Source organism: Lacerta agilis, chromosome 15 (assembly GCF_009819535.1).
Source record: "Lacerta agilis isolate rLacAgi1 chromosome 15, rLacAgi1.pri, whole genome shotgun sequence".
Lineage (NCBI taxonomy): Eukaryota > Metazoa > Chordata > Lepidosauria > Squamata > Lacertidae > Lacerta > Lacerta agilis.
This window is the reverse complement of record NC_046326.1, coordinates 23,454,513-23,471,722: the sequence shown is the minus strand read 5'-3', so window position 1 is coordinate 23,471,722 and position 17,210 is coordinate 23,454,513. Positions and strand designations below refer to the sequence as shown.

The 17,210-nt window shown below is 45.2% G+C and overlaps 1 protein-coding gene across 2 annotated transcripts in view; it reads right to left on the bottom strand.

Annotated features, from left to right (window-relative positions):
- The window catches only part of B3GAT1 (beta-1,3-glucuronyltransferase 1), a 59,543-nt gene extending 50,414 nt beyond the window's left edge, over positions 1-9,129 (bottom strand). For both annotated transcript variants that reach the window (XM_033172314.1, XM_033172313.1), the window contains exon 1: positions 8,772-9,129. The gene's annotated coding sequence lies outside the window, so the exon portion shown is untranslated. The remainder of the gene's footprint in view (positions 1-8,771) is intronic.
- Positions 9,130-17,210: the final 8,081 nt, after the last annotated feature.

Here is a 17,210-nt window from a genome sequence, read left to right as displayed (position 1 = left end):
AAACTCACCTACAGTATAAGCCCAAAGCAGAGCTCCTGAAAAGACAACTGTGAATCTAGGTACAAAACTGGGAATTATGAGGTGCGCCGGCCCTCCCCAGTTAATGACATCTGCTTTAAATAGGCAACATCTGCAGGTATCTCCAATTTGTGTTGATGATACACTCCCTGTTCGGTGATGAAGGCCAATGTCCTGATCTCTCCTTTTCAGTTTCTGGTCTCTTCAGGGTTCTTCCTCTTTGTGACCTCGCATCCCACAAGAGCCCATCCTTGTTCCAAACATCTACCGAGCCCCACACCGGCTTTCTGCAGGAGCTGAATCATCAGACTTCAGCAGCGCATATAATTTGCACTGTCGGAATCCATCGCTGGGGAAGATTTTGGGATGGTCGCCAGTTTCTGACAAACATCTGTTACAACTCTCATTTAGAATCCTCTCCATTATGCTACAAATATCGGGTTTGTGAAGAAAAAACAGACCCTTTGCAAAGCAAATCCTAATCACTTGTGTTTGAGCATGCATCTTTGACATGCTATTTGGTGTACAGATTTGGGATCATTCTGTCGTTCTTGTAAGCCACCCCCACCTCTATTTTTTGAGCAACACAAGAAAAATTAGACTATTGGGTAAGAAAGCTGTGTGTTTTGTTGACAGCAAAACTGGTGTGTGTGTGGGGGGGCTTGTTTTCAATGCAAGGGTGGAGGGGGGTTATTGTTCGGCACCATAGAAATTGAACTGGTCTGGTTACAAAGGCAGAAGAGGTGGAGAAGAGGCTCTTTCATTGGATGCATTAGGAAAATGTTAGGAACAAAGATAATTTATAGAAATTCACTGAAAGTCTTATTAGTCTCAAAGCTGAACTACACAGCCAGCAGCACAACACTGAGCAGCTTTCTCTGGCTGTCAAGCAACTGTTCTCTGTGAATATATGAACTGTTTTCTCCAAGCTGCATTTAGGCACGCAGTTTCCATTGGGAATCTGAAGCAGGGCAGTCCAACAAGAGCTGCACTGGATGCTTCTGCTAATCATGTAGCCTGGTTCATATTCAGCAAAAACTGTCATGCATAGAATTCCAACAAAAATGGAAAAGGAACTGCACCTTGTGTGTTCGTCTGTGGTCAGGAATGGAAATCAGCAAAGTGAATTTAATTTGCGTTTGTTCATGTAATTTTATTTACGTCTGTAAACAATACACAATTATTATTTTAACGTTGTTTGTTTATTTATTTTCATAAACTTTATATACTGCTTGGTTGTAAGAAAAAGCCTCCAGATTTTGAAGTTTACATTGAAATAAATGTAAGTGATGTAAATAGCAGTGTAAGTTACGTATCCTGTGTTCAATAGCAGACAGCGAGATGAGCAACACAGTGTTTGGTGGAAGCCAAATGGTAGCAGAATGGAAACAGAGATGATGGTGAAGAATGCATGTTGGAATGGAAATTGCAGCCTTCTTGCATCCTTAGTCGTGCACAATGATGACGCCATATGAAGAGGTTGGGCTAGACTGACAGAAGGCACATGGGTGAATAAAACTGATTTTCTGGGCTTTCACTCAATCCATATTGGTTATAGAGGATGGGGGACTTTCTGGCACATTTGGGACACATTGCTCTTGTTTGGCTAAAACTGTTCCTTGCTCTATGCCAAGCTATGGTTCATTTCCCTGAAACTCAATTCCAGGCAGAGACTAAGCAGTTCCAGTCCTCTGTGCGGAACAGCAACAAATCACCACAGACAGAAAGGAAGGCGGACAGGCTAGTAGACCAGAAATCTATGTTGCCATGAAGCATTTCAATTCCCCAAAAAGCCCATTATTGGCCTCTTCCTCTTCCCTTTTTACCTCTGTAAGAAAAGATGAAAGGAAAGGACATGTTTCAAAAACTGAAAGGACATTCCCCTGCAAAGGCTGGGATCCTTAAAACAAGCTTCTTTTGTTTAGATCTAGCAACACCTTGCTAGATCTGAACACAGATAATTTATGGAGTTCACTCACTATCCCCAAATGCAGTGATGGTCATTAGCTTGGAAGGTGCTCAAAAAGGTTACACAGACATATCAGTGTAAGCTAATGCTATAAATAGTGTTTAATCATGATAGCTAAATGGAAGCCCCAATTTCAGAGGCAGTATAGCTTGGTTTACCAGGTACTGGGGCAACGTGTTTGTGTGTGTGTGTGTGTGATAGACTGGACAACTTCTGATGTCTGGCATTGGATCATATTTTGGAATGCTGCTGTATGTGAAATACTCCCTGCTGTTAGGACACTTGGGGGGCAGATACACTCCATACATTTAAAACACACGACTCCCCTTAAAGAATTCTGGGAACTGCATTGTGTTGAGGGAGGTGAGAAGTCCAGCTCTCTGAGGGGTAAGCGGCAGTTCCTAGGATTCTTAAATGTATGCTGTGCATGTTACCTTGCACAATACTTGTGCTTTTTTATTTTTTAATCCCTCCGTGTTGTGCCAGTTCTCTCTTTCAGGGAGGGCTTAAAAAATTAAATTAAAACAGGGGAGCATTCAAAACGACATACCTCAATAACAAACTGAAATAGTACATGAGGGGGATAGCTCAGTCTGAAGAGCATGAGACTCTTAATCTGAGGGCTGTGCATTCGAGTGTCACCTTGGGTGAAAGGTTCCTTCTGCACTGCATGGGGTTGGACTAGAGGACCCTGGTGATCCCTTCCAACTCTACAATTCTGTGATTTTATAATTCTAACTCTCACAATTTGGTCACCTGATCTTGCTGAATGGGCAGACTGAATCATTCCTTCCACTCTGTTCAGCAGCTGTCTTTAGCACCATTACATGGCAGTTCAATGACTGGCATTTGTCGTGATGGTAGTACATTGAAAAACCCGATTCTTCTCCTTTTTATCATTAAAAAAAAAAAGCTAGTTTGCTCTTCAGCAGCACCGTATTTCCAAAATACAATGGATGTGGGTTGAATGGTCGGTAGGCAAATCCCCCAGTCCTAGCAGATCTAGAGGCATCTAATTGCAAGTGCTTCTATTCTGGAGAGTTTTCCTTGGTCATTACGACAATTGCAGCCCTCGCCTATTATTGCTGCCATACAGTAGCTAATCACTGCTGATACAATGCCATACATATAAAGGAATAACATACCTACAAATGTCTGGGAGAGAGGGTGAGGGGGACACATTTTGCGGCCTGATAAAGCTTGCCAGGAAGGAGTGGGAGAGAAAAGAGAGGGTGAAGTGTAATAACAAACAAACTGGTAGGGTAAGCCACTTTTACATTATTGCACCCTTACATTCTGCATGAATGGAACCATAGCCATTACCACCCACTAGTTTTTTGTTTTTTTTAAACCTAATCCATTTCTCTCCCTGAGTGCACTGAAGTCATAGATTGGATCCATACTTTTAGCTCCTTGTTAGCTGCTCTGATTACAAGTTCCTGGCCTTCAAGATGAGGGGGCATCCAAATCATGGAGCTCAGCAAGGCTGATCTTGTCATGATGTTAAACAAAGGTGGCAGATTTGGGGCACCATTAAAAGATGGGTTTCTTCTGTTGTCTTGTGTGGTGAAATTCATGGAGGAGAGGGCTATCAATGGCTGCTAGTCATGATTGCTATGCTCTCCCTGCACAGTTGGAGACAATAATGATTCCCAATACCAGTTGCTTGAAACCATGGAAGGGAAGAGTGCTCTTGTGCCCATCTTCTGCTTGCTGGTTTCCCACAGGCATCTACTTGGCCATTATGAAAAGAGGATGCTGGTCTAGATGAGCCATTGGCCTGATCCAGCAGGCTAGTCTTAAGAAATGTCACAAGTGGCTCTGTCTTCAAGACAGGACTGGCCGACTCACCCATGAGGCAGGGTGAAGCTACCGCCTCAGAAGGCAGGATCCACAGAGGCAGCAGATCCAATCTCCTAGGAATGCATTACCTGATGCTGCTGCCACAGTGACAGCAATGCTGCAGTGCACTCCTTAGAGGCTGGATCTGCTGCCTCCTCAACAGCCCTCCCCCCTCCCATGCTGCCTCTACAGTGACCTATTGGCATATAGCAGGCACCGCTGGCAGCGGCGGAGCAAGCAGATCGGGCGCTTGGGGCAGGGCCAACTGCCTGTGTGGGTGGGACCAGTTGCCAGTGGGGCGGGGTGAGCCAGGGCAGGATGCTTTGCAGGGCCTCCGAGGAGTCTGCCTGCCTCCTCTCACTCAGCTGCCCTACAGCTGAGGGGGAGGGCAGCGGGTGGACCATTTGGGGCAGTGTGGAGCCTGTGGGCGCCCAAGCCACCGTGTGACTCCCAGGAGAGACACGTGGCTCCGGTGCGCTGTAGGCCCTGTGGTGAGTGCCACCCAGCATTTTGTCACCCCTCAGTGGTGACACCCGCGGCGCACTGCCCCCACCGCACCCACTTCCTCTGCCCCTGACTGCTGGTCGCCTCCAAGCCACAGGGAGGAAATGGTGTGGGCTGCTCTTTGTGGCCTCCTGGCCTCCACACCTGCCTGGATTGATTCAGAATGGGCCCGTTTCCCCCCTACCCATGACAGCCTTTGATTTCCGCTTCAACTTTGAGTAAGGTCATGCCCCACAAAATTTCTCCAATGAATATAGTGACATCCTAAGGAAAAGCAGGACATTATGGGATCAAATCAGAAACCAGGACAGCTTCTCTAAATCAGGGAGGTCCCTGGAAAATAGGGACACTTTGAGGTTTGTAAGGTTGATTTCAAATGTAGGTCTTTATTCCTGCTTTGTTCCTGAGGTAGATCTTCACTTACCCCTTGTTCCCTGGGCAGGGGGAGAGGCACTATTTTGACACACACACACACACACACACACACACACACACACACACAGAGTAACCTCCCATTCTCTGGAATATTCTTGATCTGAACTTGGCTTTTGTCTAATCTTTCCTTGAATTTCACTTTGATGAAATTTGGTGACACACAATTATGTCTATAACCTCTTTCCTGGATATCACTAACAGATAAAACTTTCAGAAGGATGGGTGTTAGTCCATGTCAACAAGAATGACAGAGTCCTTAAAGACTCCACATTTGTACTGGCATGAGCTTTCCTGTTTAGTGTTTCATCAATCAGTCACCTGATGATTTGGACTGTAGTCTATAAGAGCTTATGGCAGTAGCTCAGTGGAGCAGCATCTTTTTTTTTTGCATGCAAAAGATTCCTGGTTCAACCCTCAGCATTTCCAGCCAGGGCTAGAATGCACTTTTGTCTTGAAATCACAGGGACTCACTGCCAGTCAGAGTAAACAACACTGAGCTAGATAGATCAGTGGGCATGACACGACTTCCTATGTTCCTACAATAATTGTCTTAGTTTTTAAGGAACTACAAGACTCTTGTAATTTAAGTGATGTTTGGGTGAAAAAGCCTCACAGGCTAAACTGAGACCAAGGCTAGGGCAGAATTGGCTCATATATTGGCAGTTCCCCACCAGTACCTTGGAATCTGCACATGTCTTGTTGGAGTAGGAACAGTTATAGGTAGGTAGCCGTGTTGGTGTGCCATAGTCAAAACAAAATAAAAAAATAAAAAAATTCCTTCCAGTAGCACCTTAGAGACAAACTAAGTTTGTTCTTGGTATGAGCTTTTGTATCTGAAGAAGTGTGCATGCACGCGAAAGCTCATACCAAGAACAAACTTAGTTGGTCTCTAAGGTGCTACTGGAAGGATTATTTTTTTTGTTTGTTTGTTTGGAGTAGGAACCTGAAACTTCACACTGCATATCAGTTTAGGTGAAATTTGGTGGCAATCGTACTTCTTGGTTTTATTGATTTGTGTTGAATCACATACTGTTTCCATCCTTAACTGGCTCTCAGAGTAGCTCTTCAGAGTTAATATAGGTAAGGTTCAGGATCTGCTGGATCAAAAAAAAACATTAAGATGGCAATGGATAAAGGTGGTGTGATGTGGAAAACCCCCAGATTGGCATTCTATAGACCAGGCCAAGAGGTCTAGTTGGTGGACCAAGCAATGACAAGCCATGACAAGGCAACAGCTTGCTACGTTACAGGATGCAATGTCAACACTGACCTGAAAACTACAGCAAACTCACGCAGGTCATCCTGGGCAAGGCATGTGACCAACAGAGGAGTGCAAGAAAGAGTTTTATGCTTGAGTTCTCAGGTGGCTCAGCCAGGAAAGTTACTGGTAGTCAACAGGGACCAAGTGAGCAAGCACAGAATTCCTCAGATTGTGCAGGTAGCGGTGTCCTCACTCCATTTATGAATGAACAGACAACCTACTGACTAACCTAGGGTTATTCATGATCCCAGGTCATGGGGCTATGCCGGAAGGGCTGCAAGTATTTTGTTAGGCATTCCTATTTTTAACTGAAGCTATAATCCAGCTGAGGGAGGAGGGGTAAGAGAGCTCCACCAAGTCTGCAACCATTTCATGAGTTTGACTAGTACACACATCAAGTGCCCACCCCTCCTTCTCCCTCTTTCAAACAATTTTCCCTGCTCCCCGACACTGAGACAGACAGTCCTGTTGGGAAAAGGCATGTAAAATCTGCTGTCAGAATTGTTGCATCAGTGACACGCTGAAAACATTTGAAGTAGCTTCTCCAAGACGTACAGAAATTAGCCAAGGATACCCAAGTACAAAACACACGTGCACTGTGGCGATGATTAAAGCTGAGCACAAAATGTGAAAATATGCTTTCTCCTTCAAAATGAACAAAAGCAAAAAGTGGGGAAGGTCTGTGCTTCCCCTCCTCTGCTTCCATGGGAAGGAAAGTTATGGAATTGCCATTTATCTTTCCTGGTATCTGTATCTCTTCCATTTGAGTCCTTCAGCATAGACTTGCTCACCTTGGTCAAACTTGGTCTTCCCAAAAACACCCTCTTAATTGCTTTGACTGCATACAACTGACGTTCTGCCTATCTGAACAACTCTGCGGAACTCAAAAGCTTGCACATTGCCATATGTCAGTGCAAGCTGGTCCAATAAGAGGTAGAAACATTTATTGAGTTTAGGTGTCCTGTCGTTTGGAAGTGACACATCCATCACCACCTGCTGAATGGAGTCAAAAGTTGTATAAAGAACATCTCTCTCTCTCTCTCTCTCTCTCTCTCTCTCTCTCTCTCTCTCTCTCTCTCTCTCTCTGATTCATAGAAAGGAAACAGAAAGCTTTTTCACACCAAGTTAGACTATTGGTCCATCTAACTAAGCACTGTCTACCATGAGCAGCAAAAGTTATTTAGGGTTTAGACAGCCCTACCTGGAGATTGAAACCGGGGCTTTTTGTGTGCACGGTCTGTGCTCTCCCAATAGGCTACAGCCCTCCCCCAAATTCCAGCACAAGTCAGTTTTCAAATCCACAGTTCATTCTCATTGCACATCATACTTACATAGCTCCAGCTTTTTGCTATTGACACAGCCGTGTCCTTCTAATAGTTAGAAGAAAACTAGGGTGAAAGCACACCGCACACACATTGTTCCTCTGGTTCTACCACCGCGATATTTGTCAGCAATCAAAAACTCAACCAGACTGCTGAGTCAAGCAAGAAAGACTCCTTTGCACAAAGACTCCTCCACTGAACATGACAGTGGAGTGCAGTTAAGTCATGTTCTGGGGATAAGTGCCTAGGAGTCATGGCCCCCATTGTCCATGTCTCTTGGTGTTAGAAGGCAGCATTTATTCGTAGGTCAGCCAGTTCAGTCTTCCTGCCCCCCAAACACACCTATACTGTGACCAGTTATCCCTGGGATTCAAAGACATCCAAGATACTGGGATGCCCAGGAGTTTGGGTAACAAAGGTGCTAGTTGCAGAGAATTACAGCAATGGAACAGACTGGAGGTGTCAGCCACAGTTCAGACCAAATTCAGTCCAGAGTCCTACATGCTCCCTCTTTTTGTTTAAGTTTTCAAAGGGTTCTTTCTCTTGTCTTTGAAACATAGATTTCAGTTGGAGATGGGTCCCAAAGGGAGGCCAAATACAAAAGAGGCATTGTTTGCAGAAGGAGCACCACATCACTCTCTACACCTGCCCCCACCTCAACACAAGCCTGCCATCCTCCTTGCTGGCCCTTTGCTACCCATCCGCCCACCTCCCTTGCCCAAAGGAGACAAGCCTTCCATTGAAGTCCACCCAGAAGTTGGCTGTATGGCTGGTGAGAATGGGACATGCTATTCTTTGCAAAGGAACCAAACAAAGAGTGGACCAACTCTGGGTTCTCCTGCCCACTTGGCATAAAGATTTGCATGCATGCATGCATTTGTGTGTGTGTGTGTGTGTGTGTGTGTGTGTGTGTGTGTGTAGCAGGGTGGGGGGCATCTGGCAGAGGGCTGCAGTGCTTTGTCCACTGCACATCTATAATGGTTGATCACAAAAAGACAAATCTCTTTTCCTTTAGGGAACGGCAGTATTCCACTGAAAGGAGAAACCTCGATGTCCAGCGTGAAGCAGAAAAGGGGATGGGAAATAGGGTCTGGATACTAGGGAGGCAAGAAATGGGGAGGTTTGTAGCCAAACAATAGGAGCTCACTGGACACTCATCCTTCACACCTACCGCGGCAAATTCCCAAGTCCTTTTTGCAGATCTCAATTAACTCCTGCAACAAACCCCCTCTCTCCAACTGCTTTTGCTCTTCACCCCCCGCCAAGAAGCATGGGCAACTGAGTGCCCATTGCATCCTTGAAAGTCTTTTATCCTCTCTGCTCTCCCCTGCCTAACCCCAGAAACCGATTCCACAAACATAAAGGAACTCTGTCTAGCTCAGCAAAAGCAATCAGGAGGGAGAAAGAAAGAGAGGAGTACCTTATTCTGGGAGCCTGAATCGCCTTCTCTCTCCATCGCAGCAGCGCCTATTCATCCTTTAATCCTTGGAAACAGAAGCACAATTCAAAGCATCTCCCCGCATGCGGTTCTTCCACACGTTCCTCCTTTGGCTTTTTTTTTTTTAATACAAAAAAAAATTCCAAGCAACAGCAAGAAAAAAAGCACACCCCAAGAATCTTCCCCCGGTCTTCTTTCTTCAAGCGGTGACAGTAATCATATTAATAATCTTTTTCTCTCTCCAAAAAATCACAGCACACAACAGTTATTCTCCTGCTGTCTTCTTCCAAAGACCACAGCGGCTGTGCCCGGGCTCATCGCGATGTGAAAGGGCAGCATTTAATAGGAAGGCAGAATGAAAGAATGAATGAATGAATGAATGAAAGAGTGCAGGAGATAGAGAGAGAGAGAGAAAGAAAGAAAGAGAAATGGGAAAGGGGGAAAGGGCAGTGGGAGGGAGTACAGAGAAAGAGGCTGAGGCTGACTTCACATCTGTGGCTGATGGGTCTGTGTCTATAGAAGCAGTGACAGCTCCCCCCGCCCCCCTCAGAGAGTAAGGGAGAGGAGGACCTCTGTGGCTGCTAATGGCCTGTACCAATTTATTCCACTTAAGCAGGGGGGGCAGTTCTCCATGCAAGAGGGAAGGAAAGCCAAGCCAGCCTCCCCGATGTCCCCCGAGATGAATTGGTTTCTGCTTTGCCCATTTGCAACAGCGGCTCCTGCACAGACTTGAATAAGGGCAGAGACTGTGGGTGATGGTCTCCTAGCCCAGTGTGGGGGGAGACAAAAATGGAATACAGACAACATATGGGAAAGGGGCATGGTGGGAAATTCTCATGTTTGCAAGGGGGCAAGCATAGGTGTGCAGATGGGCATGGTTCAGAATAGAAAGCACAGTGTGGCAAGCATATCTCCTGACTGGAAGATCAGAAAATAAGACTTGCTCATTTGCCTGGTTCAAAGCTAGGTTCAGACATTCATTATTTGAAAGTACGGCATGAATTACTGTGACCCAGCTAGGTTTCCCCCACTTCAGAAAAGGACCACCTCCGTACAACCCTTTTGTGTGCCTGAGCACCCGTCTCCCTAACATAACAGGGATGGATTGGCATCATCTTCAAAAGCTTCCCTGAATCTCCTTTCCATGTTCTAGGTTGGGGTCCTGAGAAAGACTACTGAGAGAGACCACCATGGCCCACTCCAAGATCAGTCACCCCCCAGTTTGCAAAGGACTCACTCCATCCTCCTCCAGTTTCAGCCTATCTCAAAAATCTCACCTCCTTCATGTGAGCCTGGAATCCAGAAGGTGGAGCTGAAGTGCAGCTTTATAAGGAGAGAGAATGGAACGCAAGTTAGGGACCAGATACCTGGTGATTGGCTGCCCACGTTCCAGGACCATGGACAGAGACTTGGAGAGCCCATAGAGCAGTCCAGTTTGCTTGGGCTTGAAGAAACCTTTGGCAGTAGGTTGAATTACACCACTGTGGCACATAGTCGGTTTGAGTTTGGGCTTTGCAGCTAGGAGCACTGGGTTCAAATCTCACCACAGAAAAATCCTACCTGAGACACCTTCTCCTCCATTCCTCACTTCCCCATACGTAAGACTATTTGTTAATTATATGCAGGTCTGTTGCTGAAAGGGGCAGAGTCTTTCCTTACAGTACATGGCACGGGTGACCCAGATATTTTCCTCCAAGTTATGATGCTGCTGTGTGCTGATGGGATTCAAGCACTGCCCTGTTTGTGGAGGGTTTGTCACTAGATAAAGGCCATTGTGGTGTAGTAGTCAGAGTGTTGGACTAGGAAGATGGCAGACCCAGGTTCAAATCCCCACTCAACCATGAGACTCACTGCCCCTCAGCCTAACTTACCTGAGGGTAGGACCCAAGCCAATGGATTAAAATCACAAGAAAGGAGATTTCAACTAAATATAAGGAAGAACTTTCTCACAGTAAGAACTGTTTGACAGTGGAACAGTTTCCCACTCTGATATATTATGACTCTTGCTGATGCTGTTGTTATCAGTGCATACAAGTAATTTGCAGACTAACACAAGTTTAAAAATAAAGGCAAATCTCCACTCCAAGGAGTTTGCAGTCTAAATCTGGAGAAGAAGCCGACAAGGGAATACGGAGGAAGTGCATAACAGGGTCTGGATATGTGCAAATGCAGTTACACAGACACAGGCTTGATTTCAAAACTACTGGTGGTTTTCTCACGGATTATGTAGTAAGCCTGTGTCTCAGGATATTGCCCCTTTGAACCAGAGCAAGGCTGACCTGACTGACATGCTCCTCCTTTGTGGGGGGAGAAATCTGTAGGTGTTAGAGGGGATCTTTCTGTGGGCAAGGAATTGTTTCAAATGGGAAAGGAAGAGGTGGTGCCATACAGATACGCATCAGCACTCTGCCCACCAGTGATTCTCAGCGACTGGTATTCAAAGGCACAAAACCAGACTAGGCTCTGGTTTAGATTCTTGGTTCCTGGTCCAAGCTGGAGAGTCCTTACTCCAGGTCTTCTCATTGAAATGCCTTGATCTCACGAATGGGGAATCAGAAGCCTTCTAGATGTTGCAGGACTTCAGCTCTCATCTAGCCCCACTCAGCTATCAATAATCAGAGATGATGGGAGTTGCAGTCAGAAGCATCTAGAGGACCACAGTTTCTAACCTTAAGGGAAGCTGTTAGAGAAACCTACCAAGGGCCACCTCTCCCCATATGAACTGACCCAGACCCTGCAATCATAATCTGAGACTCTTCTTTGTGTGCCTCCTCTGCAAGAAATCTGAAGGGTGGCAACACAAGAATGGGCCTTTTCTGCACTGGCTCCCTGCTTGTAGAATGCTCTCCCCAGGGAGGCTCACCTGGCAACTTCATTACTTATCTCCCAGGCCTTTGGCTAATTAAACAAATTATGGCCTTTTAAACCGGGGGGGGTATTGTTTTTTGTGTTACTATGGTATGTGTATTTGTGTTTTTATATTGTAAACTACCCTGTGATCCTCAGAATAAGGATGGTATAGAAACAACAACAACAACAACAACAACAACAACAACAACAACAACAACAACAACGGCTACTCAGATACATCCCTGTGTGCAGTTTAGACAACTCAACACTAGATCATAGGACAAGTGTGCTGGATCAGGCCCAGGGCCCATCTGGTCCAGCATCCTGTTCTCAGAGGCCAACCCGAGAACCTGAGCACAACAGCAGCTGCCCCTTCTGCAAGTTCCCAGCAGATGGTATTCAGAAGCATTGCTGCCTCTGATCGTGGCATGAGAGCATAGACATCATGGCTAATAGCCACTGACTTTTAATATTTTCTGTGGGTGGTACAGTTGGAAGAATAAAAGTCTATATTTATCTTGTATCCACTATTGATATTTATAGACCACCCTCCATTCCACTGGGTCTTAGGATGGCTAACACACAGGATAAAACAATTGACCAGTGAATTTAGAACAGAATTAAAAGATCACATTTGTGCCTAGACCGGAAGGGTTATTCTGGGGTGCAAAGGCAGAGAGATGAGGGCAGCAAATTCTCAGAAGTGGGTGGGAAAGTTGTGTATGGATTTGAGGAGCAGGCAACACATGGTCTAAAGAGGAAAGAGATACTTGATGGATAGAGTCAGCAAGGCTGGAGGCAGCAGAAACTCCCACTAGTAGGTTCCCCTCTGAAAACAATCAGTTTGCTTAACTGAGTAGCAGGACACATCCTTTTCACACTGAAGGCTCAATCTGCAGCACCTTCACTTAACAAGGAGCAGAGAGCAAGTGATACCTGGAGCTGCTGCCAGTCAAGGCAGGCAGGACTGGGCTAGATAGATTCTGTATAAGGAAGGTCCTTGTGTTTGCTCATGTATCAAATAGTCCTTGGCTTTGGCTATGCTCTTTTTGCTCATTTCTCTTCTATTCCGGATGAGTCTGTGGCAGTTTCAGCCTCCATTGGCCTTTTCTGGGAGGGAGCAAAGCCACTGAGTGTCTCCCCAGCACACTCAGCTCACCATCTGGTGCTCTCCAGAGTATCTCTGTTCACAACCCGTCTGGAGCTCATTGCAGATAGGAGCAGGCACCTTGTCTCTCCTTATGAGCAATAGCCTCATTAGCAGAGGCGCAGCAGAGAGGCAGTGTAGGGCAAATATTCAGGAGCTGGGTGGTAGAAATGATGGCATGGCATCCTTGCCAGGGTGTGGACTCCTGGGCAATTACAAAGCTCCTGCCTGCAGCCGTCTTTCTGCAGAATGAAACAGAGAGGCTGCTGTTGGCCACATTCTCTGTTTGTTCTTTGGTTTAGGGTGTGCAGTGGGAAGAGCGGACAGTTTGGAAGTGGGGAAAGGTCACAGCTCAGTGGTATGCATGGAGAAGGCCCCACACAAAGTATCTCCAGGCAGGACTTGGAATATCCCCTGCCTGAAACTGTGGAAAGCCCCTGTCGGTCATTGTAGATGTAACCGTGGTCTGTCTCAGTATAAGGCAGCTTCCTAGGTTCCTATGCACAACATGCTGTGAAGTTTGAGGGCAGAAGGAAACTGACACTTTCCAGTGAGCAGACTGGGACTGGGACATCCAGAAGTAAAGGATGTCCATTAGGCTGTGAAATAAATGTCAAACTGACAGGTTCCTAAGCAAACGCCAGGTTCCAGACAACTAGAAACACAGAAAACTGCCTTATATGGAGTCAGGCCCTTGGTCAATCTAGCTTGCTATTGTCTACACTGATTGACAGGGTCTCTCCAGGATTTCCGGCAGAGGATCTCTCCCATCTCTACCTGGGAATGCCAAGGATTCAACTTGGGACCTTCCGTATGTATTCTACCACTGACTTCTGTCCCTTTCCCTGAAGACACTTTTATTTTATCCTGACTCTCTTGTTTTCTCTGTGAAGGGAGCATCCCGCTCAGTCAGGGGGATCCTTCTAATGTGGTGGTGCATTTGAAGGAAAAGCTGCACCACTAAGTTCTGCTGAGTGTCGAAACAGGCCCTTTGCTGCAGAGGAAAGCAGAGTGCGCCAAAAATGCTGTTTTTCTATTTGTTTTTGAGATACGCTTTCCACTGAATTAAAATCCCACTGAGGACACTTCATAAATGCTTGTGATTTAACACCGGGCAGGAGGCACTGGGCTCTAAACAATCTCTGCCTTGGCCTTTAGCCAAGCTAATGATCAGAGAGAAGCTGTGGCTGAGGACGGAGAGACCAGCGGTTATTGAATCACTCCTGCCAGCTCTTAGTGACTTGGTAAACCATTTGCTTGAAGATGTTCCCATGACTTAGCTGCAGTAACAATGGATCATTAGTCCGAGAAGGGATAGGATAGAGGTGAACAGGAATTTCTTTCCTTCCATCTGCAACAAGTATAGTAATTCTAGCTTATCCTCCTTTGTTCTGTAACCGTTTCCAAAGATTCTGGGACAACATTCCAGTTTGCAGGACTTAGGTGTGCCACTTAATTCTATTTATTGATTTAGAAAACCCTAAACTACCTATTTTTTCAAAGGAAACTTGGACAACAAACCCATCCAAAATGAGGAGTGAAGTTCAAATTAAACCCAATCACAACTGGCACTGGTTATGCTACAGGTGCCATATAATACTTGTTCTGCTCTTGTAAGAAATTGATCTTTTAGTCACACAGTCACAGAGTCACAGAATTGTAGAGTTGGAAGGGGACATGAGGGTCACCTGGTCCAACCCCCTGCAATGCAGGAATCCTTTGCCCAACATGGGGCTCGAACCCATGAACCTGAGATTAAGTGTTTTATGTTCTACTGACTGAGCTATCAGTGTGGCAGCACCCACACTTTATAACTCCCTGCCTATTGACATCAGGCAACTGCCTGCACTGTATTCTTTTCATCACCCACTGAAAGCATATTCATTTAGGCAAGTCCATCCAGAAATGTAGATGTGCTTTAATCACATTTTTTAGCTTATAATTGATTTTAATTCTTTTAAAAAATGTTTTAAATACAGTAGTTGGTTTTTTTTAACCAATAATTTTGCTGCTCTTGTGCTCAAATCCTGCTTGCCAGTTTCTCACAGGCTTCTGGTTGGCTGCTGTGGCAACAGGATGCTGGACTAGATGGGACATTGGCCTGATCCAGCAGGGCTCTTACATTCTTTATTTGACTTTTGCAAGTCCTTGCACAATTAGGCTTGGTCTATGCTTTGGAATGGGGAAATGAATAATGAGCAGCCTGACCCAAATGTGAAAGCCAGTGGGTCTTTGGAGAATGTTGAGAAATTGCTGAAATTGCCTATTTGATTTGCATAGTTTGAAATCGACAAAACTGCAAACATTCACAGGAAGAAGAAAAATCACCTGGCAAACAGAACAGTGGTGAAACAGTTCTGTCCTGTCCAGACTCTGAAGGGTATTGTTGCACAAGAAGGAAATCTATACAAGCTTGTGGGTAACAATAACATTTCCACGCTGCCAAAGTTCTGGAGCATTTTGTATCGAATGAACTATTTGTAAATACTTTTTATGGCTCTCTCAAGCTATGTTAATGAGATGGAAATTAGGGATTTAGAATCTCCTGGAAGATCATGCAGGTTCTTAAAAGCCTCAAGCAGCATGAACACAAAACACACCTGAGACTGAGTTTTTCACCTCCCGCCCCCAGTTTATAACACAATGGGTTGTATCTAATTAAGTCCTACACAGAATAGATCGATTGGAATTACTACGTCTAGGTTAGTCATAGCCATTAACTTCAGTGAGTCTACTCTGAGCAAGGCAAGCATTGGATACAACCCATTAAAGGTCTAGTTGTTGCATGGGGACCAAATCTCATCCTATGCAGATGAACATCTGTTCCAGGTATATTATGTCACATTCTCCCATGAATCGTGTTGCTATGCAGTCTCAGGGAATGCAATCATTTCCCCAGCTAGAGGTGACACTAAGATTTGGAGAGTTGTCTCTGGAATGTGCCATGGGCATCTATTGAATAGTGTCTGCATTGAAATAATAATTTAAAAAATCCCTCTCCCCCTGCTTCTGCCATGCGGTGGTCCTAATTTTCAGTTCAGATGTCTTTGCGGTAGACAGCATGCTAACCTTCTCATGTGCCGAAACCAGGGCTTTTTTCAGCCAGAACTCGCTGGAACTCAGTTCCAGCACCCCAGATGGGCACTTTTGCCATTATAAGAGAACAAGGGAGGTGTTCATGGTGAATTCTGGCACTTCTTTTTCTAGAAAAATAGCACTTTATTGAAGCATTCAACATCTATACCAGGAGTGGGGAATTGGTGGCTCTCCTGATGTTGTTGGACTCCCAACTCCCATCAGCACCAGCCAGAATGGTCAAAGGACAAGGATTGTGGGAGTTGTCATCCTGAAACACTGGGGGGAGGGCACAGATTCCCCATCTGATATAGACTCCCATTCCCTGTTGCTCAATGGCCTTCTTGACAGTCCTCTAGCCACCAAAGCTCCCACACCTATCCATACCTGTTATGCACACTTGTCTATACCTCCTGTATGAGTGAATTCCCCACCCCCACAAGTTGCATATTCTTTCCCCTTCAACCCTGAGTCCATTGTCCCACTTTCACTACTCTGTCTCCTCTTACCCTGGTTTTTTCATCCTCAGCCATCTTTCTGTAGCTTCGCTTCCTACACAGTGCATCAATCCTTCTTGCCCTCATTTCATTTCCTGCCAAAAACATGCAGCTTCTCTTATTCCTGAGTTAACTTTTTCTTCTTTCCAAACTGACCTTTCACTTCCTTGAGGGATGCTGTACTATTTTTCAACAGGCTGTTGCTTCTGACTAAGCCATTATAAATGGTCAACATTCTGTGACCTCACAGAAGCTCATTCTGGAAACCAGCATTATTTTTAGGTGGCAGAAAAACCCGTTAACACGTAACTGTACTACTGGTGCAAGTACGTAGATTCATAACCCTGCATATGGCAAATTATCTTACTATGCATGAAGATACTGGAACTGTGTTATTTAAGCAGTTGATGCTAATGTTACCAGCCTTCTCCATAGGCCTGAAAAATCTCCAGCAGTTAATAACACAAAAATTAATATGCAAAAAACAGAGATTAAATCCTCTGATGTGCACATTTATGTTTTTATCACATAGTTAATCAGGGGAGGGAGTGTTCATGTTAGAGATAGCTCCGTGTGCTGATTCTATAACCCAAATCCCAAAAGAGCCCTAGAAAAAGCATAATCTGCAATGCAAAGAGTGAGGGGGATGGAGAGAGGGATGGAGGGAGAGAGAAAGAGAATTTAAAAATTACCAAGCATATGGGAGGGTCTATAGATTTTCCAAATCACCTGTGCTCTAATTTAATATGAATAACAATTAGTTTACTCTTATCAGTTAATTGTGCCCCTTGTGGATTCAGCAACACAGCATACCCACACCAAATGCCTTTTGTCTGTGCAAACTTTAATTAC